Source organism: Crocodylus siamensis, chromosome 2 (genome assembly GCF_052110815.1).
Source record: "Crocodylus siamensis isolate JL-2025a chromosome 2, ASM5211081v1, whole genome shotgun sequence".
In the NCBI taxonomy this organism is placed as follows: domain Eukaryota; kingdom Metazoa; phylum Chordata; order Crocodylia; family Crocodylidae; genus Crocodylus; species Crocodylus siamensis.
Genome location: NC_143396.1, coordinates 193,981,523 through 194,008,244, shown reverse-complemented (window position 1 = coordinate 194,008,244; position 26,722 = coordinate 193,981,523). Strand labels below are relative to the sequence as shown.

Here is a 26,722-nt window from a genome sequence, read left to right as displayed (position 1 = left end):
GTCTCAGGAACAATTAAATGCCAATCCTAATGTATATCAATGTATTCCAGTGTGTCTGTTGGCAAAACCAATCACTGGGAGTTAGCCTTCCTAAAATTCTGACCTAAAAAGTTACTTAACCATTCTTTACTTTCATTTTACCTTATGTAAAGCCACTTTTAAGAAGTGCTACAAAGCTCAGTTATTAGGACATGATCCAATAGTTTTGTCCCTGACTAGAGGGAAAAAATTCTTAAGGCTGAAGCCTTTGAAAATCTCTGATAAATAGTACTATAGAAGTAAAATGCATTTAATTATTTGTATTACTGCTATTTAATATTGAGAATGGGAAGTGAATAACTCAGGGGAAATATTACTGGAGTGAAGGAGAGCTGATTTTCTTATACAAACTGGCATTTGGATCCTGCCATTAAAAATGTTCTTTCAAATTGGAATATATGAAAATTATTAATTAGTGGTAAATATTACAGTAGATTCAAACCTAAGATCTAAAAGACATTTATTTGACCTGTATTATAACCTAAAAGGCCATTTCTTTGTACTACATACCAAAACAGCACAATGTCCTAAAAGAATATTTCCTGGCTCAGTTTTCAGTCAAAAATAGTATGTAAAAGATAGGTATAATGGCATATATGTATCGTATAGGATATTTTAAATCAACAGAAAGGTTACTCTTAAGTAAATATAGTGAACAAGTAACCGCATGAGTAAGTTTGCAACTGAGGCTCAAAAAGTGGTTGATTTCCAAAATGGCTGTAAACTGTATTATAAAACTGGTTCCCCTAATATGCATTATTAACAAGGATTTTAATACACGTTTTTCACCCCATGACTGGCAACTGAAAAAGTATGAATTTGTTACAACAGCCCTCTTCCCCTTCCCTCCTAGCTTACCCTTCTGTACATTTTTGATTGTTTCTGTTCTACAAGTGTGCCTATCAAATTACTTACTTGCTACTATTCTTACTTTTTTTCTCCCCTTCTGGTTGACCCAGACAGAAGCATTTAAAAAAAATAGACAACCCACAGCAAAATTCATCTGTTCATATGCAGGAAAATATGTAACTTTTTCCATGTCCAAATTTTGAAAACATGTTGGAGGTCCAACATTTAAAACAGTAGTCAAGAAATTCTCAGTTCAGATTCTGTAAACACTCGTATCTGTAGTCCTTCCTACCCAGCATTTATGACCCTATCCATTGATATAATCAAATGCAACCCTGTCTCTTTTGTCATGTATGTTATTTATAGCACTAACTGCTATACATAGTGCTTTAATAGGTAAGTTTAATTGCAAAGGTAGCTTAAATACATCATAATTCCCTCCCACTTCCTAAGCTACACCGTCTCCTAAATGAAAAAACTCCCTTCTCTCTGCTACAAGAAAAATTCTGGATGAAAATGCATGCTGGACTGTATTTTCTGCAGACTGCAGCCCCATACTGAGGGGTGATGTAGACTTCACAGAATCACTTTGGTCATGGTTTAAAACACAGAACAGCACATCAACTGAGTTGTAACCTGCTGTATTTCAATATGCTTTCTTTTTTCAGTCTGACTTAAGTTTCTCAGGACAGAGCTCTAAGACCCACATAGGTCTGAGGTGCACCTAACTGCTCTAGCTTGCAGCATCCAGTCTCTGTTTGCCTATGATTGATCACACACTGTGGAAATCAGTGTGAAGAGAAGCTTCTCTTCCCACATACTCCTAAAAAAAGCATATTCCCAGTAATCTTAAATTTCCTTCCCCAGTGGTGTAACTTGGTGGTGCTCAAGCTTTTGGCTCCACAAACCATGAGTGGCATGGGGCTGGCCTGCCTCTCCCTGGCCCCATATGCCCAGATTGGGCACCATGAAGACAGAAGTGACAATTTTTGCCTGATCTGGCCACAGAAAGCAGTTTATACCTGTGACCAAACACAAATGCACGGCTGCAAACAGCTTCAAAAATGGCTGACTGGGTGAAAATCTGACCCCTCATTGCACGAGGTGTCAGATAAAGACATTTCAAAATGTAGCATCTTCTGTAACTTGTGTCTGTGAAGCTCCCAACCTGTCACTGTTTTCAGAATGGGAGGTGGGGAAGAGAGCGGAGGGAGTTCAGTCTAAGGTTTTTCAGCCACCAGCAGTGGTTGGGGTGGGTATATTGGAGGCCCGCCCCCCCAAGATGGGGGGGTCCAGTTCACCCCACCCTTCAGCAACAGCTGAGGAATCCCAAGAACAAGTTCCCTCTGCTGCCTTTCCCCCCTCCCATTCTGAAAACAGGGAGCACTGGCAGAGAGCCTGGCCATTGCTATGGAAACCTGGAGCTAGCAGCTAGATTTAGGGCTGCACCGATAGAGGTTTTTTAGGCCAATACTGATGGCCGATATTTAATGAGCCATATCAGTCAATACCAATCCAATTCCAAAATGCAGCCCCGCACTGTGGAGAGCAGCATCTGTCTGGTAAGTCGGTTGTGGGGAAAGGGATGGAGATAGGGGAGGGGTAAGGGGGGGCGGCAGATTGAGGCCCCCGCAGTGATGGAGGAGGAGGGGATGGGGCTGGCACACAGGCAGGTGCTACACAGCTGGAGCGGGTCGAGGCACGGGCTGAAGCCACAAGCAGTTCACCTGGGGGGGCAGCTCCCACTCCTGGCTGCACCCTGAGAGGCATGGGGGGGCATGTGGCCCCATATCTGTGTGGGACTGGGTGGGCTACTGCTGTGGGCTGGGGCCGGGGCTGCACTGGGCTCTTCCTGGCGAGGGGCTGTGTTGGGCTGTGAGGCAGCAGCGCTAGGAGTGGGGTCTATGGCAAATTTTGGGGTGGCTGCAGCTCTCCCAACCCCACCTCCCAGCGCCACTGGTACCCACCCCCCTGAGCACAGCCCAGCCCAGCCCCCTGCCAGGAAGAGCCCAGTGCAGCCCCAGCCCCTGCAGCAGCCCACACCACCCCACCCTGTGCGCAAATCTGGGGTCACATACCCCACCGTGCCCTACTGGGAGCCCCACACAGGTCTGGAAATTTGATGCTATCTGGCCACAGGTCCATGAGTCCAGAAATTTGACACCAGTGGAGCAGTAACACTGCCCCGTGGGAAGGCCCCAAAGGCCAGGTGACATGACACTAGGGGCCAGGATCTGACCTGGGAGTCAGGGGTTGAGCAATCCTGGTATAACTGAATGGTGCACTGAACAACATCAGTAAAGTGATTTAATTGTTCAGTGCACCATTTTTCCATGAAGACTACTTTATGTCACATAAATTACTACTGTATTGCTCCCTAGCACATCATTACTAACTAGCTTCAAAGCCCACTGGGTCAAATTGCAGTGGTTGACTTGTTTTATTATTAGTAGTATTCCTGCAGCATCTAGTCATGGGCCAGGGTACCACTCTGCCAGCCACTGTACTACTACACCTACAGAATACAAAGACCATCTTCACCTCAAAGGAGTTGCCAAGAGTCACATATTCTGCTGAAGTCAGTCAACATCTCACAGAAATTCATCACTTCTCAGACTCAGATCCTAATATAATCTAACAAAAGGCCACATCAGGAAAAGCTGATCTATAAGCTTCAAATTATATGAATGATATAATTTTCAATGGCACAAGCATAAGCAGTTGTTTTAGGAAATCACCAGCGCCCAGGGCACAATATCTTCAATATCATGGTCCAAAGTTGATGCATGTAAAAGACTACTGTATCAAAGATATGGGAAAGATATTGTCAACTAGGAATATCTGGGCTTAAGCACCACTTTCCTCTCACTGCTAAATTCATAATTCATATAATAGGAGGAGAGAGATTCAAAGTTACTCTTCTTAACAAAAGCCTGGGAAACTCTTTTGACATTGTGGCTCCTATATAAGTTGTCTGGGATGCTTGCAAGAACCAGAATCTGTCCCAAGGACTCCAGAAGACACTAGATCAGGGGTGAGAAATTATTTTTGCTGGAGGACCACTTAGGGAGTTTTAATGAGTTGTCACTGGCTGGGTCAGTGCCATCCCACTGCAACAGCTCACCAAAACTCAAGTGGCCCTCATGCACAGTAGGGCAGCTGGGATGGAGCCCACAGGTGAGCAGGAAACACCATCCGGGAGCAGGAAGGGTGGGCAGGGCCACAGCCAGGGCTGGGGTCAGGATCACAGGGTGGTGACAGCATGTGACCCGGGTCCAGCCCCAGGGCTGAGCTGCAATCCACACTTTGCACACCCCTGCGATGGGCACTGGTTCTGCAGGCAGAGTCATGCATGGAGTGGATTGCAGCTCTGTCCTGGTCTGTGGCCCCTTGCTGTCACCACCAAGTGATCCCGGGGTCTCCATGAAAACTGGCCAGAACTTGCATGGGCTTCATGTAGCCAGCCAAACAGGATAGGCCCATGGCTGGTTGGGGAGCCACATCTGGGAGCAGGACAGAGGGACCAGGGCCAGGGCCAGGGCTTGGATCACAGGGTGGTGACAGCATAGGGCCAGGGCCTAGTGCAGAGCCACAATCCACTACCCACACACCCCTGCCTATAGAACTAGTGTCCATTGCAGGGACATGTGGGGACTAAATCATGGCTCTGCCCCGGGCCCTGGCCCTCTACTATTACTACACGGCGATCCCAATCCCTGGCCCTACCTGCCTGTCTCACTCCCAGACATGGCTCCCTGATCACCCACAGCCCATCCCATTCACCCAGCCACATGCCCTGCCCACATGGGTCCCTCGCCCTGGCGCTGGGTGCAGGGCACCTGGGCCACGGTGCCTGAGCAGCAGGGCTGGGTCTGACAGTGCAATCTGAAAGGAGCCACCACTGGGGCTGCCAGAAAAGAGAGTCTGGCCACTGCACTACCCCAGCCCCACTGCACACCTTGGGGGCAGTGGGACCAGCTGCACATGCCATGTCTAGGCTGACCCTAGACAAAATGCATTGGCATGCTACATCCAACCCTGCAGACTGTATTTTGCTCACCTCTCTCGGTCTTTCTCTCTCTCTCTAAGAAGTGTAAGCACTCCTTGGGGATCCCACTAAACTACTTATCACTCAAACGGAGCAATGTATACTTATTTATCCACAACACAGTTCCTGGACTGAGAGCTCAAACCAATGATAACCCTATACTCATGTATTACATATGCCTACATCAATTCTGTTGTATGGAGGGGGCTGCAATCTAGAGAACCAAAATGTAAACACTGCCATGGTTTTAGTGTAGTCCTAAACTAGGAGGGTAGGATGGCAAGGTATGAAAGAGTCTGAAAGCCATTTTGCTATTAGAAGTGTCTTGGATGCTAATTTAGTCAGGAAGATTAAAGACTGGCTTACCAGGAGCTGGACAACAAATGACTTAGGATTCAATGTAGTCAAAAAAGTCTCTGTTCCTACTATCATGAGGACGTTCTACAAGCCTCCTTTGCTTCACAGAAGTTAATTACAACTTGACAGAATGTATCCACATTTCAGGTTCTCCCTTTCCTAGCCGCAGTATGGCTTTTACAAGTTCTAACTTTCTGGCTAGCTAAATCAGGGGATGGTTCTGTCCTTTCTCAGAGAAGCCACCATGGGTCTGCTGGAGAACAGCTTTGAAAAAGACATGGCTGAATATGCTGTTATCATTGCTGTGTATTAGAACATTTTGAAACCGTAATGGATGATGTACTGGCCCTACTGAGAGAAGGCAGAGATTAAGATTTAGATTAGGTATCTTCCACTCTCAGTACTATCAAGACAATAAAATATATAGCGGGGTAAGGCCCCAACATGATTGAAAGATGAAGGGGGGAAATGACAACAGGAGAGAGAGTTCATCATATTGGCTGCTCAAAAAACAATATATACGGTTGGGGCTGCAAAAGGCTCAACAGAGTTAAATTCATTTCCTTTGGCTTGTCCATAGGCAGAGAGCTGGGGAAGGAGGAGGTGAGGTGCTATAAAAAGTGACATCATATCTTCCTCCTCTTCTACACCAGCCCTACCATTGGCTGAGCAGATGATCTACAAAAGGAAAAACTGACTTTGCACTAAAGAGAACATGAACATCAGACTTAGCAAATAGCGAGAGCATATGGGCCTACACAGTTTATAAGAGTCTACTTTACTGACAATGAAAAATTCTAATATTTGTCTTTAAAAACAAGCAAGTGAGAGAGGCTGGTCTTTTTCCTTCTATCATTCAATAATAATATTCTGCTCATTCCTGTGTTAATCTGACTGCATCAATAAAATGCACGTCATCTGGTTTCACTTGAATGAAAGCCTGCAGGTTGCTAAACTTTAGGGCTTTAGTAATCCCTCCCTCTTCTCCTTACTTGGCCTCTGGGCTTCACCTTTTGCCTATTACATGTTCTTCATTTTGTCACGTTCTTATGAGTTTGGACAGATTTAGACTGAACTCTGGATTTGAAGGTCAGGAATGTGGATCCTTTTGTTTTCAATCCTGACCAGTCTTTTAATGAAACTGAAGCATTTGACAATGCTGTTTGTGCTGAGGAGATGGTCTTTGCATTGTTTAAAGTTTCTCGCACTCTATTTCAGAACTGTCTGGAGTGATATCCCATGCTCTGGGCTCTCAAAAGGTATGGCAGGTTGTTGTTTTTTGACAAGTTCTTTTTGAAGTCCTTTAAATAGAGCAATATTCCAGTGTTATTTGAGTAGAACTGGTCCTGCTCCCATCAACATTAATGGCATACCTGATTTCAGCAGTTGATAAGGGGCAAATGCAGTTCAGTTCATAAAACATTTGTGAAAGCAGCTTTGTAGGCATCTATATTTACTGTAACTCAGTGGCTGCATCTACACATGGAACAGACTGTGCAGTAACTGGCGTTACTGTGCAGTACTGTCGCCATACCTTCCCCACCCCCACCCCCCAAACTACTGAGCAGTAGCTTGTTACTACTGCATAGTAATGTCACAACATAGTTAGTGCCTGGCAACACTACTGTGCCATAGCAGCAAGCTTTGGAAGAGTAGCTTATTGCTACTGCACTTTATGTTCTCGTGTAGACGTGCCCAGTGACTTCCATATTAGATGGGATTAATTTGCTAGTAAAAATGTGGTTACACTAGTAATCAACACCCTAAGCGTAGCATAAAATCTCAGTCAGAGTCCTCAGCATCCTTTCTAACTACCACACTAGCTACAAAAAATATTCAACCTCAGTTTCCTGGTTAGGGATTGTGTTGAAGAACTGTGAGTCAGAACAGAATCCAGCTCCCTCTTCTGTAACTAGGTTGAGTCTAGGTACAGTAAAAATTAATTTCTGTCACTAAGGTTAAGTATACAGGACTGTGATCACACAATCACACTCAGGGAACAAACCAGTGCCACTATGCTAGGTAGCCCTTCTATGCCTACAATTTTACTTTTAAGCAGGGGTCAGGCAAAAAAATGAATCTCACACTATTAGAGCTATACCCTGGGGCCCAGTAAGTCATGATCAAGAAATTACAACTGGTTTCTTGAAATCCTGCATTTTCCACAGTATCTGGATGGAAAATCCTTCCTTCGGGCTTTGTGAATTTATCAGTGCATCCTAAAGTAGGCTAGAGTAGGGCAACTTGACTTGCCACATCACATACCTTGCCTGCTCCCTCCCCTCCCCTGAACCACTGAGCTTGCGAAGTGTTCTCTGCAAAGCCCAAATTCAGAGCTTACAGGAAGGACACGTGGGTAGGTCCCTTTGACTTCAAATGATTTGGCTCTCTTCAGCTAGCTGTGGTGCCCAAATATGCAAAATCATAGATTGCACCCAGTACACTGCCAGATTTTTTAACATATGCAAAACTATAATCAAAAGACTTGTGGGAAGGTCAGTTAATTATTAGCCTTATGTTTCCTGAAGTGCAAACCCCAGATTTTACTAAAATATTTACACTTCAATAAAATGTGCTTGATTATACAACAAATTGCAAGGGGCTGCATATTCTGTTTCTTACATAGATGCTGTGCATGTCTACACAAGACACTTTACTGCACAGAAAACTAAATTACTGCACAGTAAAGCGTCACCATCTGCATGTACATGGCAATTAAGGCACAGCAGACTCATTTACTGTGCTGCCTGATAGGCCCATCGATACAGGTGATCCAGCAGCACAGTAAATTACTATGTGTAGATGACGTCAAAATTAGTTTACTCTGACCTAATTGAGCCAAAGTATTTGAGTAATTGTCAAATTCAGCTCAAATCCGGCTTTATTCCTATATGAAGAGCTCAAGTTGAGCCAGAGTATATTCAGCCACATTAATTGCATGTGTAGATGAACCTGTTAGGTAGCTTGTATACATGCAAGCAATGCCACTGAAATGTTAGTCTAAGGGTGGAAGAATTGGACTCTGATTGACTTATTTGAGCTTTCTGGGCCAGACATATCACTCCTATTAGTTTCAGCTAGAGTTGTAGATGTTCAACAGTCCTGAAGGCCAGGGTAAAGATCAAAATAAAATCCTACATGAATAGCTCTGATAAAGAAGATATATCAAGTTCACTTCACAGTGAAAATCATTACTTAGTTTAATTTAACTGGCATGGGATGTTTTTTGTTTAAGATATGCAGTTCTTTAACAGGGGTATAGTAGTACAATAGAAAAATATACTACCCATTATATAAACATTCACTCATATGGGTATAGCTGAGATAGAGGTTTGTTTTAACTCCGCAAGCTAAAAGAACTTTTCAAATCATGTCAATGATATTGTATCCACAGTGGACCAGTGAATATTTAACCTCTGTATCCGACTCCAACAAACTTGCTCCAATTTTCAGTTTGGCTTCTGCAGTTGGCCTAACATGGTTATGAATGATTTCCATCAGGAACTTTCCCAGGCATACTTTAAAAGCTCACAAAGGCCTCTGAAATTTTGCTGGACTTCTCTCTCATGCTCAAACATTAGATTTCTTTCGCAGTCACTTGGAACTCCTTGCTTAGTAATTACTTTGTTATTAAGTGAAAACCTTTTCTATGAAATCCATTTCAACATTTAGTTAGCTAGGTCTCAATCCCTTAAATTTACTCTAAGTCTTTGCCTTCTTCCTTTAACACCATCTTTCTACAATTTTAGTATCATAAGTTCTGTAAGCAACTATTCTTAGAGCTAAAATTAGGAAATGTTCTTTCCAGGCATTTAGCATTGAATCTTTATCTGTGTCTATGAGCCCACTGAGGGTTGTACGTAAATTCCAATTGCTTTTCCGCTCCATTCCTTTTTCCATTCTTGAAGCTGATTGTTGCATAAAGCACTTCAGGATTTGATTTTATTTTTTACCTTGTTTCTGCTATATAAATTACCCTTTCCAATCTGACTTTATCTTCTTTCAGTTTCCTCTGTATGGTTTCTTTCTTCTGGGGGCAACAAATTTCAGATCTGCAAGTAAGCGCTTTATTGGGCTATTAGGGGCGCACCAATAGAGATTTTTGGGGATGATACTGATAGCCGATTTTTAAGGCAGTATATTGGCCAATACCGATCCAATTTCTAGTACAGCTGCCTCCAACTGGTAAGTCCAGTGTGGCAGAAGGGAAAGGGGGAACGAAGGGGCAGATCAATGCCCACTGTGGTGAGGGAGGGTGTAGGGACAGGCACTGTCCAGGCAGGGGAGGCCAGAGAAGCAGCTTGTGGGGTAGGGGAAGGCAGCTCCCACCACTGCTTGCAGCCTGGGACACTACGGAGAGTGGAGCATATACCCCCCAGATCTACGTGGAGCGGACTGTACCTGGGGCTGAGTGAAGCTCTTATTGGCAGAGGCTGGGCTTGGACCGGGTGCTGACAGCCCTGGGAGGATGCTGCACCCACACCAAATTTCACTGCTGCTCCACTCCCAGCGCCACCACTGCCATCCACCCGGTGCAGGCTTGGCTCAATGCCCCACCTTCACCTACACACCAGGAAGAACCAGGGCTGCCCGGAGGCTGGCAGCAGCAGCTCTGGGTGTGAAGCGGCAGCAAATTTGGGGCGGACAAAGCATCCTCCCTGTACCCCTGGCACCTGCTCCAAGCCTAGCCCCTGCTGAGAAGAGCCCTGTGCAGCCCCAGCTGCAGTCTGCCCTGCACCGCCCCACACAGTCCAGGGAGCACATGCCCCCCCCTTCCAGGGTGTAAGCTGCCTCCCCTCCATGGGCTGCAGCTCTGCCCCCACCCAGGCAGCGCTTGCCCCTGCCCCCTCCCTCACCGTAGGGGGCATTGATCTGCCCCCCATACCCCTTTTTCCCCTCTCCCCTTCCATCACCCTGGACTTACCAGCTGGAGGCAGCTCTCCATGCTGCCAATTGTGCTTCTCACTGACCGATTGCTGCACAGTGACTACACGCAGCACGGGTATTTATCAGCCAAATTATCGGCCCCATTGGGCCAATATCCGATACTGCCAGTTTTCTTTATATCAGTACCAATCTGATATCAGACCAATGTATCGGTGCACCTCTATAGGGTACAGTTTCAATTATCTACATAATCCAAAAAGAAATGAGAGACAGAATAACAAGGATATTGACATGCTGATAACAAAAACTATGTTTCATTCTAGATGCACTGAACCTGCATCCACTGAAATACAGAAATCTCAGTTTAAACCAGCTCAAAATTTTACAGATTGTATGTAAGGTTTACACTAAACCCACACTTTAGAATCTCTTTTCAATAAAGAACTGAAGGTTCTTAACTTAGTTCAGGGTTGTCCAATTTCAGAGTAGCCAGAAGCCTCACAGGTTCCAGGCTCCAGGGGACACAGTGTATGGACTCCCTGGGACCCCCACCATTTGCAGCCTCCCCACCACATGAGCAGCATGACCCCCTTCTGCTGCTGCCATGTGTCTACTTCCTGACAGCCACCACTACAAGTGACACCCTCCTGTCAGCTGCTGCACTGGCAGCACAAGCACCTTCCCCCTTCAGAAGCCTGCCCTCCCTGTCCCCTGCCATGAAGCCCCCCCCAACTGTGAAAGCCTTCCCCCACAACCAGCACTAAGTGGGCTACCCCACCCCACAACTGATCTGTGAGCTGCCCTGCCCTAGAAATCCTGGGCACCACACCAACAGCTGGAACAGTGAGAGTCTGCACATTTACCCTTTGCAAGCCAGTTGCACTCTATGAGCTTCCAATTGGACAGCCCTTAGTCTTTTATTCTTTTTGTTTGCTTGTTTTTGTTTTGTGTTTTTTTTAAATGAGTGAACATTAACTAATGGTGTCATTAGAATCAAAAGGACGCTTTTGTTTTTTGGCATGACCAACTGGTGCTTCCTGAGACTGGGGGTGGGGGGTACACAATTTGTGGGTGGCAGTGGCAGTGTCAGGGCGGTGAGTGGCAACTGCTCGCAGAAGCCGGCGGCAGCGTGCACAGTGGGGGGGGGAAGCAGTGACCACCCGCAGAAGCCAATGGCAGCCAATCTCAGGGGGGGCACAATGCCCCCCCCCACCTCCCATATCTCCCCTCTGATTCACCTATTTTTTTTGGCAAAAAGAATAAATGGGCAGGACTGAAATAACATGCTTAAAGATTCTGAGTTGGCTTAGAAGTAAAAGCTAAAAAGATTCTAATTTGGATGCTGGCCTGCCTCGCACTGCTTCTCTTGTTCTACCTCCTGTGATTTTGGTTGAATCATTTTATCAAAATATCTTAATACCTTCTGTCTGTCATTTCTTTCATGCAGAAAGTTTGCTAGTTTGGATCAGGCCGTCTATGTCTTACTGTAATGCAGTGGTGCTCAACCTTTTTAAACCCAAGGCACTCCTTGTTAGATTGGCAGCACCTCTCAGAAAATACCAACTCTTCATTTTCACTCATTTTTTGACTTACAGAAAGATACTAGAGCAATTCTTCTGTTGCAAAGAACCAAGAACCCAGCAGGGGAGAATGTTTTTAACACTCTGGAGTCCTATGTGAAATCTCTGGGTTTACCTTGTGATTCTTGTTTGAACACCTAAATACTAAACAGTAAGTGGCATCCTGTGACACCTATGAAAAGTCTCAAGGCACCCTGATTGAGAATCACAGCTCTAATAAGTATAGTATATTCATTCTTTTCATTGCATGACCAGATGAATTTTAATGGACAACTCTGTTGCTTGTACTAAGTATTGAAGAATACATTTTTGGATCTTAGTTCACTATTCATAATAATCTAAAATCAGAGGTAAGCCCAGGTAAGTCATGGAGTTGCAGTAATGTAAAACTGTGCAACAATGAATCAGGCCCGCTTGCTAGCTTTGGAAGAACCTCCTAATGTAATAGAGCATGGCTTTGCTGACAGCATTTATCCAAGAGTCCATCTGGCAGCAAAGTGAAACCACCTCTACAGCAAGTGCTAGAACACAATGTTGGCCAAATCCACTGTCTTGGACTTCATGAGTCATTAAGTTTTAGGAAGAAGTAATTCACGTGACTATAAAGCCAGCAGAGTGCAGAATTCTGACCTGGCAATAACTATTCTAGGGCAGTGTTTTGGCCAGCCAGATCACTTTGCACTTCATGTAGTCTCTTACCTGCATTTTAGCCCAACTACCACTGACATGGGCAAACTCTGACCCAGATTAGAAAGTACTTTAAATTTTGCTCGAGGGGGGGGGTATAACTCAAGCTCTACTTTCACTTTTGCTTGAATCTACTCACTTTGCTGATAGCTTCTCAATGGCCTTCCCATAGGCCAAAGGGACAGGCAAGTTCTCCCACAACTGATCCAGTTGGCTAGGAAAGAATTGTGGTGCATCTCCTCAGAAAGAACCATAGGATATGCCCCAGATGAAAACAAGCTACAACAAAAAATAAGAGTGAGGACAAATGTTGGCACCCAGGCTAAGCTAACCCTTGTGTCAAATCACCCAAGTTAGCTGCACAGTGATAAGAGACAGTGACCTAGACATGATCGTGCCCCACAGAACTACCATCATAACATAGGGAACTTTTTTTATTATGATGCACATGTTAATTGGGTTTTAAGAAACCACTGCCCCTCCTAAATCTAGAATTAACCTTCTCCCATACCACACCCTTTTTAAGAGTGAAACTGAGGTGAGAAGCAAGAGGTATGTATGAAAAAATAGACATACTAACTGAAAGCCAAATTTAAATGATATTTTTCATCAAAATTATGGCTACATTAATTTTGGCAATGGATTTTATGCTATTTTTGGAAGTTTTTAAAATTACACAATGCCTTTGCCTTTTTTTCTTAAACAGTACAGATCTTTCTATTTATTAAACAAAACAAATGGGATCTGCTTAATACCAATGAGTTCACTTGTTACAAAATGGCAAGTCAGTGTAAAAGCAGCCAAAAAGGAACCCTCTTTAAACTCTAACACCAAGAAAACCTTTCCAATGTACACCAATTAGGAAAATCCAAGTCTTCTGATGTTTAAAATCCTCAAGAATCATATGGAAATCATTAAAGTATAACATTTAAAACAGATTAACAATGCATATAAAAAAAAAAAAATCAGTATCTCATCTTGATATTTCCAACTGGCGGCTGAAGGGACCCAGGAGTTCACAGATGCTCTGCAATGATTGGGCATTTGTAGACATGTTCTGGGAGTGTGGGGAAGGGGTAGAAGAGGCACTTTACTTAGAGCAGCTCCTAAAACACCCGGAGCATCACATGTATCAGCTTCCTCACACTGAAAAATGGTGGTGGGGACGCTTTAACTAATACTCATTCAACGAGTTTTAGTTAAAGTACCCCCATAGCCATTTTTCAGCAGGGGGAAGCTGATGCATGTAATGTTGGAATCTGCTGGAGCACAATGATTACAACACTCCACCAGATTTGATCGAGTCTACTCCAACATGCCATAACTGTATATTCTTAAGTGTTCAGGTGCTATTCACAACAAGCACTGTAGCATGTAGTTAGTCAAACCATGTCCACCAACATACAATTCTAAGCTAAAGGAGATTTACCATCAGCAGAACTACTAAAATACACCATATTTACTCAAATACAAGAAAATGTTTTCCCACCCTAATTGGCATGGATTAAAAAAAAAGCCCCTCATCTCATAATCATCTTTAGGAAATCTCACTAAAGACATTATCTATCATTAAACTGCTGCCAAAAGCAGCATGTGCTCAACAATGGCAACCGACTATGAAGTTGATTAAAAACAGGTTTCCCTCACTTTATACTGTACATGCGTTCCTGGAAAACAGTGCATAACTCAAATTTGCATACAGGGAACTCATTTTACAATGTAACAAATAGGGATACAATCCAAGGTCTCAACTATACTGACCCCCAGACCCATTTCTACCACTTTTACAAGAAAATTTTGGTACTCACCAACAGCAGACAATACACACAGGCACAGGGTGGTGGTAAATATTACCATAATGGGGATAGCAACTACAAAAACACATGTTGCAGACAATGGGCAAGGAGCACAGATCTTCACTCCCACAATGCACCGCACAAGCAACTGACTACGGACTTCCACCACACTGATCACATAAGAGTGAATTTACCTCGCATATAACAAATTTTTGGTATAAAAAGGGTCATCGCATAAGAGTGAATTCACACATACAGAACCCACATAAAGCAGAGAAACCTATATAGCCAACAGAGCACAAGTTGTGCCTGCCACTTTAAGAGGTTTAAACAGGCTGTGAAAGGCCAGTAGGTGCAGCCAGACCCCATTAGGTGGTAACGTGACCACAAGTGAGCCACCTGATTGGATGATGACTGGACAGCCAGGGTATAAGCCGGGGTGGGCAAAATATGGCACACGGACCACATCCGGCCCACCGGGCCATTCTGTCCAGTCCTTGGGGCCCCTAGAAATTTTTTTTTAATTAATATTTATTTGCCTCTAGCTCATGTCAAAAGTGATAGGGACAGTAGGACCCAGGGGAAGCCACAGCAGGATTCTGGAAGAGCAGGACCTGCCCTGGCCCCCAGCTTCCCCCAGCCAGAGGAACCATGGGGCTGTTCCCACCTGTGCCGGAGCAGGAAACTCAGGTAAGAGGGGGTCGGGGCTGCATACGCTGGTCCCCGCCTGATCACAGAGCTGGGGTGGGGGAATGGGAGTAAGGGGATACATGGGGCCCAGCACCAGTGGGGCCCAAAGTGGGGTGGCTCCCCTCTCTCCCTGCTTGGGTAGGCCATCCTGGCTCCACAGAGCCCCAAGCTCCTGCCACTCTGCTCTGGGCCCTGCCGGCACTGGCCCCAGGACACCGCCTGGCTGTCACTGGCTCCCAAGCCCCGTCATGCCCTGGGGGCAGTGCAGGGGACACCTGGGGCCACTGGGGGTGGCATGACTCAGCATGGGAAGCCCAGGGAAATGACACAGAACTTGCATCCTGCACCCGAGTCTTGGGGCAGCAATGGCCCGGCTACCTCCCCCACCACGGGAGATTCTGCCATAGCCCCAGGGAAAAGCCTGGCCACCCCCCCTCCCACCCCACAGGGGCCCAGCAGCAGCTCACTCCCACACTCCAGGACAGGTGGGGAGGCTGCACCAGGAGCAGGAGCAGGAACAGAGCCACAGATGCTTTTCTGCTCGAGGAGCTCCTGTGGCTACAAGGAGCCCAGGGGCTCTGGGGAAGCTCCTGGCCAGCCCTGGGGGCAGCATGGGTCACCTCCCAAGGCTGCTGGATTGGCATGACCTGGCAGGGTCCCTGCCTAGGGTGTGGGAAGCTTGGGAAGTCCGCAGGAGCTTTCAGAGCAAAACAAAGTGGCTCTGCTCCGACTCCTGTGCAGCCTCCTGCCTGTCGGGGGCGGGGGGAGGAAGCTGGGCCCTCCTGTTGGGACGGCGACATGCACTGGGGCTGCCCATGGTGGGGGGAAGCCAGGCTGTTGCCATCCCAAGCCTCAGGCACAGGATGCAACTTCCACACCACATCCCTGGGCTTCCCATGTCCCAGGCCACGTGCCGCCCGAGCGGCCTTGGGTGGCTCCCCGCACTGCCCCCAGGGCCGGCCAGGAGTTTCCTTGGGGCCTCCAGCCTCCTGGAAGTTGCAGGAGTTTCTGAATCGAAACCAGCTGAAGCTCTGCTCCAGCTCCTAGTGCAGTCTCTCCACCTGTCCCGGGGCTGGGGGGCAAGCTGCTGCCAGACCACCAGAACCCTGTGGGGGGGGGGGCAGGCCTTCCCCCTGGGGCAGTGGCAAGTCCCAGGCCACCCATGGGGGTGGGCAGCCAGGCCTTTGCCGCCCCAAGCCTCAAGAGCGTGCAATGGGAGTTCCACACCACCTGCCTGGGCTTCCTGCGTCCCAGGCCACATCCTCACCGGCTTGTGCTGCCCCCAATGGCTCCAGGAGTCCCCCACACTGCCCCCTGAGCCTGAGAGGCCCTTCCCCAGCAGCTCCCGGCCTCCTGGTGGTAGCAGGAGCTGCCAGAGTGCAAACGCGGCCACAAGGCTTCGGGCAGTGAGGGCCAAATTGGCTCCCTCCTTGCAACCCGTCCTGCAAACTCCACAGCCATACACTCCTCCAGACACAACCATACATCCCACAAATACCACACACACACACACACACACACACACACACACACACACACACACACACACCTCTCCACAAACCCCATTCACACCCCTGCACACCCCAAACACTATACAAGAGTAAGACTGCATTTTGAGCTATTATGCAATCACTTCTACATATAAAGGACAAACACACACGTATCAGGACAAAAATATTTTTTAATTGAATTAAAAATATAACATTTGATTTTTAGTACATAATCTGGTTGTTGTTTTTTTCTGGTTTTAAGATATCAAACCCTCTTCTCCGAAGGAGTACTTCCAGGGCAAGGGGAGGGACTTCCAGCTGCAAGGGTCAGAGTTTGGGGTGGGACTTCTGGTCCTAAGATGGCGACCAGGGGGAGGGGCACCTGTCAAGGGGCAAGGTACCCATGCAGCCCTTGACAGCTTGCTAAAACCCCCTAAGCAGCCCTCTGCCCAAAATAATTGCCCGCCCCAGTATAAGCCCAGGCCCTAGGAGCACACCTGATAATTACATCTTGGGAGCCAGTGGAGTAAGACTTCACAGCCAGAGGAAAGGAACATCTGGAGGGTAGGGTAGGAATTGTGGGGATGGAAGAGGTTCCTGTTGGTCCTGGAGTGAGACCTAAAACTATACCCTGCTGGGGTTGGATGGTGTGATGAGGCTGCCTGTGGCGGGGCAGTCCCAGGAAATGCCACACCTGTGCCTACCCAGTGAAAGGGGAGGATGAGGTGCCATAAAGCCTCAGCCCCCACTGCCTTGTGGGTGCCCTGTGGAGGGAAAAGGCAGCACACCCCAACAAAAAAGCACAGGGCCCACTGAATATGGCCTGAGACAGGCCCCAAGGTCCATCTAGTGGGCCCAAGGGGTAAAAGGTCCAGGGAATGAGTGAAAGAGGTAGCCTGAAGAGCTGTGTAGAGTAGGGCCAGACAGCTGACCCAAATGACTGTGCAGAGTAGGGCACAGAGTGGGTGTGGCCCAAGAAGGAGCAGAAAGATAGGGCCCAGTAAAAGGGGGAAAAGTGAGCATTTTGGTCCAGTAAGAGGCTGAGGGGGTAATAGTGGATTTAAATGATATCCGAGAGGCATGGGACAGGGTGCAGGGGTGGTTCACAGCTGTGCAACTGGCCCAGTACACCAGGGCCACAATTAGGGCAGCTTCCTGCATGTTAACAACAATTATTGTAACATCAAGGGTGACGAAGGAAAGTCAAGGTGGGGTGCCTTAGGCAAGGGTGGGCCTGGCCCAAGGGCGGAGCTCGTAGTCACCCCCATCTCAGCCTGATGCATATAATTAATGTAGCCCCACACTCCATAAGGTGGAACCAGACCAGGTTGTCCTGCACCGTATTCCAGGACTCATGAGAAGAACACCAAGTTACAGTCATGGGTTGGGGCTAATTAGCACGTTTCTTTCATAGGGAGTATCTGGTGTACAGACAAACTGAACAGTGGGGTCACCACGGTTTGAAGTGCTGTCAACGCTGGTGGGGCCCATCTCAATGACCTCAACAGTAAATCACAAGCCTTTGGCTTTAGTCTAATGTCATGCATAGTGCTGCCCCGACACACCTTTCACTGGGGTGGTAACTGGCCTGGCATTTCCTCGGGGCTCCCATGCAACTGGGAGCCCCACCAAGCCACCCACTCCCGGCAGGGTGCAGTTTTAGGTCATGCCCAGGACCAGGAGCCTCCCTGCCAACCCCTATAGCTCCTCCCTTACCTCCCAATGAAACTTAGCAGCCCTCTGGCCAGGCGGTGCTGTTGCCTACCTCCTGCAGCTAAACTGCCCTGTTTATATAGGCAGCCCTAAACCTAAAATGGCTGCCCTCATTAGACACCTGGCAGCTGCCAGCTCCAGGGCCCTAAAGTGGCAGCCACACACAGTGCCCTGCCACAAATTAAATTCTATACCTGGAATATTATAACAAATGAGTACGGAAAAATAGTGGAGCAATTGTTCTGTTGCAAAGAATTCAGAGAGAACATCAGTGACTTGGATGACGGGGTAGAAAGCACCCTGTTCAAGTTTGCTGATGACACTAAGATGTGGGGGGATGTGGGTGCACTAGAAGGGTGCAATAGGCTACAAGCTGACCTTGACAGGTTGCAGCGGTGGGCGGATGAGAATAGGATGGGGTTTAACACTGATAAGTGCAAGGTGTTGCACATGGGGAGGAAGAACCGGCACCACACTTACAGGTTGGGGAACTCCCCTCTTGCCAGCACGGAGACGGAAAAGGATCTTGGAGTCGTCATTGACTCCACGATGAACATGGGCCGGCAGTGTGGGGAGGCAGTCAAGAAGGCCAACCGTACCCTGTCATGCATCCACAGATGCATCTCGAGCAGGTCCAGGGAGGTGATCCTCCCCCTCTATGCGGCACTGGTCAGGCCGCAGCTGGAGTACTGCGTCCAGTTCTAGGCGCCACACTTCAAGAGGGACGTGGACGATATGGAAAGAGTTCAGAGGAGGGCCACTCGTATGATCAAGGGTCAGCAGGGCAGGCCTTATGAGGAGAGGCTACGGGACCTGAACCTGTTTAGCCTCCACAAGAGAAGGTTAAGGGGGGACCTTGTGGCCTGCTACAAACTGGTCAGGGGGGATCAGCAGGTATTGGGGGAGTCCCTGTTCCCCCGTGCGCTGCCAGGAATGACCAGGAATAACGGTCACAAGCTGGCGGAGGGTAAGTTTAGATTAGATATTAGGAGGCGCTACTTCACAGTCAGGGCGGCTAGGGCCTGGAACCGGCTTCCAGGGGAAGTGGTGCAGGCTCCTAGCCTGGGGATTTTTAAAAGGAAGTTAGATGAGCACCTTGCCGGGGTCATCTGACCCCGGTGCTCTTTCCTGCCAAGGCAGGGGGTCGGACTAGATGATCTACCTAGGTCCCTTCCGACTCTAGCTACTATGAAACTATGAAACTATGAAACATAACAGGTCAGAAATGTTCTTGACAGTATGGGTTCCGATTTGAAATCTTTATGTTTATCTTGTGAATCACATGTAGGTAGGTGTTTGCATACCTAAAAGTTCAAATAGTCTGTAGCACCTTGCATCACACCTGGAAGGATCTCCCCATACCCAGGGTGCCACAGTACCAGCAGCACCCTGGTTGAGATTCACTGATTTAGAGTTTCACACAAAGGTCAGTCAATCATGTTACCTCCTCCAAATATATTTCATTTCCATGTTTGCCTCAGCCCTCTGTTTAGGAGCAGGGAAGAAGCCATTTCCATCTGATATTGCATGGGGAGAAGATTGCATTGAGTTGACTTTCTCTCTCTCTCTCTCTCTCTCTCTCTCTCTCAGAGCCCCATCAAAAAATAAAACAAGTAAACAAAGCCCTAGGCACCTCCACACCAATCTAATTCTTTATTTTTACCTATCATACTAAAACAAGCTAAGTCCTATTGACTTTTCTATATTCTCCACTGAGAGAGTACTGAAGTCCTGACCACCAAATAGGAACCAGAACCTGCTCTTACTTATACTATAGTAAATTGGGAGCACTTTCCTAGAAATCAGCGGAGTTAGAAATTAACATAATAAATCTGGTGAGAAAAGAATAGGGACTATTTATTATATAGACCATCTATTTATTATATAAATAATATACAGTCTATTTATTATACAGACCCTTCACTTCTCCAATGCCTGTACAGCTACAATCTAGAATTCCTTTTTCTTTTTCTTGAAAGTGAATTATGTATTAAGTTAACAGTATTTGAGATTCCCTGGTCTTTGGTTTTTACAAAGGGGTAATTCTTCAAGAAAGATCAGAGCCTTATTGTTGCATCACACATGGGCCTGGTCTCTGTGGGCCAAATCCCTAACTAGTGTAAATAAACATAGCTCCACAGAACACAAGGATTTATGGCGATTTACACCAGATAAGGAAACCCTCTCTTGTGTTCCTGCCAAAGGCATATCCTATCAAAGGATGCTACCTCTGCCGTATGAAATTCTCTCACCAAGGGACTCATTATTTAAGAATAGTTCCATTTAATCTCTCCTGAGTTTTAAACATTGGGTATTGCTCTGAAAAATCAGAGCGTGTATCAAGTTTTAACATGAGAAAGAGGTGATCCCAGCCACCATTAAACAGTGGCTTAATATGGGGAAGGGTCATATGCAGCTTTGCCTGCATTAGTCACCTCCTCAGAAGGCTGCAGACTTCAGAAAAGCAGCTGCCTGACATTTTATCTGGAATGTATCAAACTTACTGGATGTATAGCAGAGCCAGATGACCAACATTTTGCTGTAAACTTTGACACAGCAAAATCCTTTTTCAACCTAACTCATGGGCAAATTTTCATCATCTTCTCACAGTCCTTTACAGACTACTTGGTACAGAAGGAGAGGAGGGTTACGCTGTTTCTCTTGCACTGAGGAGCACTGATATAGATAACCTCCCCGTGGAATTAGTTACGTTCTCTTACCATGCGTACATAAGATGCCTTACCATGCAGCTCCCTAGAGATGTGGAGATGAAGAGAAGAAAAAGAATCAGATAAAAATTAGCTCAAAAACCTTGCATTGCCATTTGAATAAACTGAAAAGTAAGCAAAATTGGTCATGTTTATACAAGCAACTGGACTGCACTGTAACAGAGGACAACAGGATGAAACTATGTCCTTATAAAGTAAAGCTCATCTTTTACTTATCTAACAAAGAGAAACATAGGAGAGGGTCAGAGGCTGCTGAAAGAAAAAATACCCAAGTGTTAAATCCAGAAAAATGGGAAAAACACTTAGGCAAAGTTAAGGCTATTTGTAGACAAGATAACCAAAAAACGAAACACGGCCTATTTTTCCATCAGAAACAAGGGCACATGTTGTACAGTAGTAATTGTTAAAGGTACAGATACATATTTTAGCTTCATTAAGCACTTAGCAAAAATACCTTTGCAGTTTAAGGTACTACTATTCTGTATAATAATAATTAATATCAATCAGCCATTGCTGAATGATAAACTTCTTAAACTTTATAGGTCAGAATTTTTTTTCATTATTATTATTAAGGAAACCAAGCAGTTTCAAGCACAAGAACGTTTTAAAACCATTCCTCATTAGAGTTGCAGATGAAGAATCTTCAGTCTGACACAGAATCCTCCCAGGACTGAAAAGGGGTCTTGAACACAGGGACACATGCACAAAAACAACAGCTAAAAGCAAACTTACAGCTAACTTCTGGGTCAGTCTCTAACATCACCCACAGGAATGAAATCAGACACCAACCAATCAGGCACCATTAGGCTGGCAGTACAAAATAAACAAAAGCTGGGCCCAGTGCTTTACAATAAGGGAGGGGAGTAGAAGAGACTATTGTTCCAAAGGCTTTTAAATGATGTTGCTTAATTTATTTCTTTTGACAATCCTTATGCAAGCCATTTTAAAGGAAAATGACCCATGCACCCCTTGTTAAAGGACCCTCTGAGTTGTCTTTGTTAAAGTAAACAAATAACCAAACCAAACAGTGTCCTGCAAAACCTTAAGGAGTCTAGTGTTGTTCCTGCTTGATGTGTATTAAGGCAGAATTCTTTGACAAATTTCCACATGAGCTTAGCACCTACAGCTGCTGCCAGATTTTTGAAAGAGTTCGGCAGGCTTGGTGTTGAGCTCTTTTGAGACTCTCTGATCCTTCTTTAGATGCTTACATGGGACCTGAAGTCTTTCAAGAATCTGACTCCAACTGTCAGTTCCAAGCACTTTGAAAATGTGGCCCAAGAACGGTGGAGTGAAACAAACAAAAAAAATTACTGTACTTTAGAAGTGTATGAAAAGGCAAACATTCTGTTCTTCCCAGCTGAAATATGTCAGCTCTTTGTTTGTAATGTTGCACCTGCATTTGCGAAGACTCCTACATAAAATTCTGCTCACTTTATTCACATGAGCCATCCCATCTAGTGGGACTACTCAGAAACATATGGTGAGCAGAATTGTGCTCTCAGCCCCATTGCTGAGACTGACATGCAATCCAGTGATTCACTTCTTGGACGCTCCAGCTATCATTGAATTCAAAAGACTCAGGATGAGGCCCAGGCCCAGAGTTCACTTAAAAAACACATGGTTTGGTTTTAGAATGTTTAGCTCAGTTGTATAGGAAGTTTATTGAATCACTTCGATCTATTCAGTATTTCCACAAAGGAAAAAAATACTCAACATATGTCTATGGTTTCGACTAGAACTTGTGGCTTTTCCGTTTCTAACTGCACAGTACAGTCAAATGTATGGGGACAGGTAAATGCATTCCAGGCACTGAATGTCTCCACAGATCCTGGAATTGTACAGGTATGGAACATTAGTCAGTCATGTGGCCTTTAGCAAGACAAAAATGTAACCCTTGCCATAGGAATTGGTCCTAAGGTACACACAAATAAATACAGTGGAATAGTAAATTACTATAAATGCCATAGAATTCCAGAGACCCAACCCTGGGCCAGATTTTCAGATGTTTTGCAGATGTTTATGGTTTGCTACAAAACTCTTGTCAAACAACCCAGACAATACACCATATCCTGAAGGATTCTGGCACATGGATATTCATTTTCTTTTTGCAGGTGCTGCATTCCTGAAATAGCTTCTCTTCTTATAGAACATTGCTGTAATTCTGCCTAAATAATTGTCATAAAAGAAAGCAGATAATGTCACCTCAAAAGAAAGCCCCCAAATAAAAATTTAAATTCATTTGGTTACTTTACATTTAAACTGCTCCCCTGCAACTCAATATCCATTCTAAATATTTCACAGATGTCAAATATTTTGAGAACACACACACTGGGAAATTACTATATTTACAGGGGTCAATATCAGGTTCTCTCTAAAGGGGGACTTGATGCTTCAATAATACATCACTTAATTCCTCTTTTGGTGTTTAAATTGCGTTTAGAGGCATAATTAAATATTATTAATGATGTAATTGCTAATGGCCTAATTCTTCATCCAGGCTCAGAGCCCAAGTATGCCAACCTTGTACAGCAGATCACTGGCAGAGCTATAGATCAGTATCCTGCCAAACCTTTGCACATGCAGCTGCTTCTACAGCACATGGGTTGCAGTAGTATCCTAAGTGTTCTCTCCCTTCCTTACAGGACAGTTTGAGTCAGAAGCCACATACTCATGGAACAACTAGCTACTCCCTGAGCACACACCCAGAAATTTCTCTACAATGGTAAAGTATGATCCACTGCAAAGCCCTAGCATGCATCTCACTTGTTTGTCTAGCACAGTGGTCAGCAACCCCTGGCACACGTGCCGAGCACAGCACGCAAGGCCATTTTGCTTGGCACGTTGCGGCCAGCCTCAGCTCTGGGAAGCTGCTGCCAGCGACAGAGCCCAGGCTGCTCCGAGCAGGGCTTGCAGCATCCCAGCTGCCTGCTGGGAGCAGCCCAGGATCCCGGCTGGCAGCAGCTCCCCAGAGCTGGGGCAGCTGCAGCCGGGAGGCTTCCAAACAGCAGTGCCAGGCTCCGGCACCAGCTCCACACCAGTGCACCTCGGAGCAGGCGGTGGGGGCGGGGCCTGAGGCAGCACAGCCCCAGTCTCTCCCCCGCTCCCACTAAGGAGGTGATGAGCCCTATTCAGTTGCCATATTGGAACGTGTGAATGAACTGTGAATAAAAACTGCATTCACAGTGTATGAATGAAGGTGATTTGATAATCATATTTTAATAGAACTGTAATTCCCTTCAAAATTTGAAGAACTATAACGTTTGTATGTATGTAAGAGAGTCAAATGCTGCCCGCCAGTGATTTTTTTCATTAAAAGGATTGTAAGAGATCTAAAATCTCAGGCAGTGGTACTCAACCATTTTAGCTAGTGGGCAGGATGGGCGGTACTCAGTCCCTCTATGGGCTGGATCTGGTGGGGTCCCACCCAGCCATGCGGAAGGGGGCAACCTGGCCCCAAGCCAGCAGGGCAGTTGAAGGGGGCTTGGGCTAGCCCCAAGATGGCCCCACTAGGGGAGGAGCCATGGCCCAGCCCTACAGGAGGGAGGAAGCATGGCCTGGCTGCACCAGTGGAGGGTGGGGAGGGGACATGGCCCTACCCTTAACCAACCTGCATGGCCCAGCCCCACAGAAAGAAAGGGTTGTGGCCCAGATCCTGTGCAGAGGGAAGGGGGCATGGTGTAGCGCTGATCCAGCCATATGGGGTGGTGGTGGGCATCACGGCTCAGCTCTGACTCGCCCTGCAGCGCTTGGAAGTTTGGCAGTATATGCCAGTGTATGATCCTTTAAGATACATTCTGTGAACCTACCAACCAGACTAACTTGCTGGCACCAGTTTAAAAATAAATACAAACTCTGCCATGGTAAAGTGTTGTAGGTATACTAACTGTGACAACAAAGTTCACATTTCAGATGTGGCAAGGTGAAATCTGACCCTACTTCAAAACAGCATACCAGATCATCAAAACTGGTGAAAGTCTCACAAACAGAATGCATGCTATATATATTCCAAGAGGTCCCTAAAGATAATGCTATGGACTACTTTGGACTCTAAGGTAGATGCTCAGCTGTCAAAGTCTCCTGAAGTCAATACCTAGAAATACCAGGCAGGTCTAAAGTCAATCACTCTGCTGCCCAAAATGGTAGTAATACTTGCATTTAGAATAAAAAAATTATATGAATACAAGGAAATTTTATCTGTATGAATTCTTAATTAGGAAGGGTAAAATGTAGATTACATCAGGGCAGATAAAAGAAAGATATAAAAAAATTTCAAATCAGAATTTAAACATCATGTAAATTATTTTAAAATAAAAATGCATTTAAATGTCATATTTAAAAGGTTAAACTTACTTTAATCTATTACAATTATTTAAAATAAAAAATACCAGTCAGTATACAAGCAGTACATGCTTGCTGCAAACATTTTAAATGAAATCATATAATTGAATCAGTGGACGTTACCAGGTGAGCACCTGAAACCAGAGTTTGTTGAGGTTCTGAGAGCTCTTTTGGCAGCACTAGCCACTTCTGTGGATGTTTTCTTCATTTTAGTATATTCCACTAAGTTCAATGTTTGGTTCATTCAGAGTTGAGAGACTACTGGGAACTGATAAAGTTGCAAAACTTGTTTTCTAACTCTTTCAACCTATGAATAAGAATGAGGCGTAAGAAGATACATTCTATTAGTCCTGAATCTTGAAGGATGTGTTCAGAGACAATCAGGTCAATAACCTAACTACAAGTAATATTACTTCTGTTTTAATAAATCCATTTTAAAAGCACATAGTTGGATAAGTTTTTTCTTCTTACTTATCAGTACATTTAAGATGGTTGTATTCAATTCATACATATTTTTTAAATTTAATGTTTTTGTATATTTTAACTGAATTTCAATTTGCATCCACAGACAGAGGAACACAAATCAGGAATAAAAATCTTGATCATTCATAAAATAAGAAATGCTACTCTACCATTTTCTGACATCATAAAAAATGTAAAAACAAATACGTGTGTGTGTGTGCGCGCGTGCGTACACGCAAGTGAGAGATGGGAATGCACATAAAGCCTGAAGAAAAAAAATGTTTAATTTCAATAAACACTTGGGGGGCGGGGGGGGAGAAATCAGTCATGTACTCCAGCCATTCTTGTTTATTTTTACTGTATATGGTTCTCAAAGAGCCATTCTGTATTGCCTCACCAAAATTCCATTCTTGGACTTCCTCCCATAAGCTGTTCACCTAACTTGCATTGCCATAGGCTAATAATGTCTCTCTTAAATACAAATAGCATTTAATTTCATACTGAAAATTAATCAAACTCTGCACTCAAATACACACCCACAGCTTTCTGCCAACCCTAGTATTCTATTTAATCGCCCTAGATGTGGGTGGCACCAAATTACCCAGAAGCTGGATAAGACAAACCAGCTGGTATACAGAATCAGTTCAGATCAAGAGTCAGACTGACTGTTAAAGGAAAGAAATGCTAAATGGTAGAGGAAGTACACTGCCCCCAAACCACTGGTATATAAAGCATTAATACAGGTGAAACTTTGGTTGCATGAGTTATGGTGTTTAGCAATATAATCCATGGTATGTTAAAACACCAAGTGCAGCAGCTGTAGCATAAAAAGTTTACCCCCCAAACAGTATTGTTATGAGATATTTTTAGCATAGGACCATTTAAACCTAAAATAAATCTAGAAGCCTAAGGAAGTCTCTCTTCCATTCACTGCACAGCTTGCTTATAAGGTGTATGAACTATTTCAGAATGGCTCTGCCCACTTCTAATAGGAGCTAGTTTTCTCTCTTTTTTTTCTTCTGATTTTACAAGAAAGCATTTTACAATCCAAAGAGGA

At 45.3% G+C, this 26,722-nt stretch overlaps 1 protein-coding gene across 10 annotated transcripts in view; it reads right to left on the bottom strand.

Moving 5' to 3' along the window:
- TEAD1 (TEA domain transcription factor 1) overlaps window positions 1-26,722 on the bottom strand; it is a 240,945-nt gene that overhangs the window by 180,822 nt on the left and 33,401 nt on the right. For 2 of the 10 annotated variants that reach the window (XM_090032718.1, XM_090032719.1), the window contains exon 3: window positions 12,587-12,726. The exons of the other annotated variants lie outside the window; for them this stretch is intronic. The gene's annotated coding sequence lies outside the window, so the exon portion shown is untranslated. The remainder of the gene's footprint in view (window positions 1-12,586; window positions 12,727-26,722) is intronic. 10 annotated transcript variants of the gene reach the window in all.